We start from the raw sequence: 2,983 nt of genomic DNA on the forward strand, positions 1-2,983 counted from the left end.
GTAGTCTGATTGGGTTTTGAAGAGCTTCCTTCACTAGTAGATCCAATTACAATGCCCTTGGCAATTGGCCTTGTAGTTATAACAGTTGCAATAACTGGTTCAACTCTCGAAATTGTTGGTTTTGAAATTGTTGATCTTGATATAGGAATATGAGTTGAATACACTTTTCCAACAACCTTAACGTCTTCATTTAGTTTCCCAAAAGCACCATCACCTTTACCAACTGGTCTTCTTTCTCCCCCTTGCACCCATGTGGCAACAGGTGGGGCACTTGTTGGTAACAAACTAATTAACTAAGACAGTGGGGCCAACTCCTTATGAAGTGTAGTTTCAAACAACCGAAACTTTTGGGTTAAGAATTCAGGAGTGATGAGAGAAGATGAACTAGACTTCGAAACCAACTCTTTTGATTCTCCTAACAAGGCAATGATGTTCGAAAAAACTTTGAACATCATCCACATACATTTGCTCAACCTTCGGACCAAGCACTTCATACAACTTCACAAACTTGGTAACTGCATCAGCTATGATATCAACCTTCTGATTCAAAGAAGCATAATCTTGTTGTATAATTGCAATCTATTTACTCATACCCTCCCTGAGTTCTTGAAGTTTGAGATTTACATCTTCACGAACTTTCTTGACATCTTGAACAAATAAGACGTGTCTTTCCTTTGCAACTGCCTTCAAGTCCTTTAAATCAAAATCAAAAGTTGATAACTGATCCTTCACCCTTTTCTCATTTTTATGATCAACATCTTGAATGGCATCATACAGACGAGATTCTTGACGTTTGAGTAACATATCAACCTCCAGACTGGATACCGAATGCTTATCACCATCAGCTTGACTTTGTAAGAGGGAATTAAGCTTGCGATTGAGAATTTTAAACTGTTTCCATGTAAGAAGCATATTATTTGGAATTTCCTCCTCCTCCAGATCAAATTAAATATTAGAAAACGTACCATCGAATACATTCTCATCATCATCATTTAGGTTTTGCTCTTCTTCGCGGGTAAGAAGTGGATTAGTGGATTGAGAGGAAAATAAGGAGGTGATAGGTTGATTGAGATTATTAGAAAAAGTGGGTGAATGGGTAACAATGGAAGTAGAAACAAATGGAGGTAATGAAGTGGAAGTATCCATTGTGGAAGTTTCGAAGGTAGATGTAACAACAAAAGAAGTACCTTGAGCATGAGAAGTTTCGATAGTTGAAATCGGAGGTAAAGTAACTACAATCTGTTCTGGTGTAGAAACTTTCATTGAAACAATAGATGTAGAGATAGGAACATAAGTCTCAACATTCGAAGTAAGGGGAGTATTGATCACCGGAGAATCTGGAACTACTTCTTCATCAGTAGAGTCATCACGAATAACCAACTTGCGAGTAGTCTTTTGTTTCTTCTTTGAAAGTTGTTTGGCCATATCTTCTGCCCTTTGTTTCTTTGATGCTGGAGAAACAGGTACAAGAACCTCATGAATTATAAGACCTTTTCTTGTAACATGCGCCTTACAAACAACAGAAGGAGAAAAACTACCAGATCGTTCAGGAGAAATGCGTGATCTATGAGCTTTCTTTTTAAGCCTCTTGAATGCATCAGTTTTCAAAGGAACAATTTCCTTTGAAGGTGCATCAGTTTCAGGCTCAACATTTTTATCTGACTTCTTCGAAACTTTAATCACTACTCCATCCTTCTTCTTGGCTGATTGATCAATTTTTTCTTCAGGAACATCATCAATTGTCTTTTGTTTTCGATATTTCTTCGAAGAACCTTCATCATTTTTTGTCGGCAAAACACCGGTACCATCATTTGTGCTGATAGTCAGTAAATATGCCACCAACACTGGATTCGAAGGATCAACCTTCTTGAGCATCCCATCAAGAATCCTAGCAACAGTAGGAAAGATACTCAAATCATCTTCAATCGTCTTTGGGTAATGATACTTCATGAATTATGCTTTAGGCTCATCAGCAGGCACCAAAACACCTTCCTTTTCATAAGCGTATTGAAGAATTAAACTCCAATACCTTGCACATGAAACCCCATCTACTGTATTCGTGTTTTCAACACTCTTCAAAAATTCTTTCCATATCTGAGTCGCATAGTCAACAGGTAGATCATAGTAAATACCTGTGACCATAACATACACCTCCATTCGTCCTTTGTCTAAACCAACACTTCGACCTGTGAGGCATCGAAGGTAAATCCCAAAAAGAAAATTCCATATATTGGGAAGACCAGACTTCTTGAATTCACTGATCTTCGAGAGAGTAGGTTGATAACCCATCCCATTGAGCATGTGTAACACTTGTTCATTAGTAACTTTGTAGAAAGGTGGAGAATAAGGGATTTCAAGGATTTTGGCAAACAGCTTCTTGGTAAGACGAAACTTCTTATCATTGATCAAATTGAAGGTCACAATATCCATCGTCTTGCTGTATGAGGTAGTAGACCCAACAATTGAAAGCCATGACATTGGAATATCAAAAGAACTGAACATTGCAGTCGATAAAATTGAATGTTGTAAAGCAACAATGAGCATTTTGGGTTCTTCGGGGTACACAGTAACATCACCATCCACTTGATAATTGGTACTCTGAATCTTCATGATGGGTTGAGAAGAGATATCATCAGTAGTGTTGGACTGAAGAGCAGCCATAGCTAGGGTTTTTGTTGAAAACATGAAGAATAGAGAGAAAAGATAGCTCTTAATTACCTTGAAAATTTTTAGTACGTGTAAATATTGGAATGAATCCCCAATTTCCCTTTTTATATGTATCCCAAATGTGAATCTCAAACGGTTACCATAAAAGTAGTGTACACGTGGCCCATGAAAGTTGCACCACTAGCCGTTAAAGACGCCATGTCAGATAAAGTGTAGGACACTATATCCAATAAACACACACAGTTACCAAACAGTCACATCATACGTCCTATCGTGAGTACTTTTGGATAAGGACCAAACCTTCGGAATGGAGGTT

This window comes from Lactuca sativa, chromosome 2, assembly GCF_002870075.4.
Source record: "Lactuca sativa cultivar Salinas chromosome 2, Lsat_Salinas_v11, whole genome shotgun sequence".
Lineage (NCBI taxonomy): Eukaryota > Viridiplantae > Streptophyta > Magnoliopsida > Asterales > Asteraceae > Lactuca > Lactuca sativa.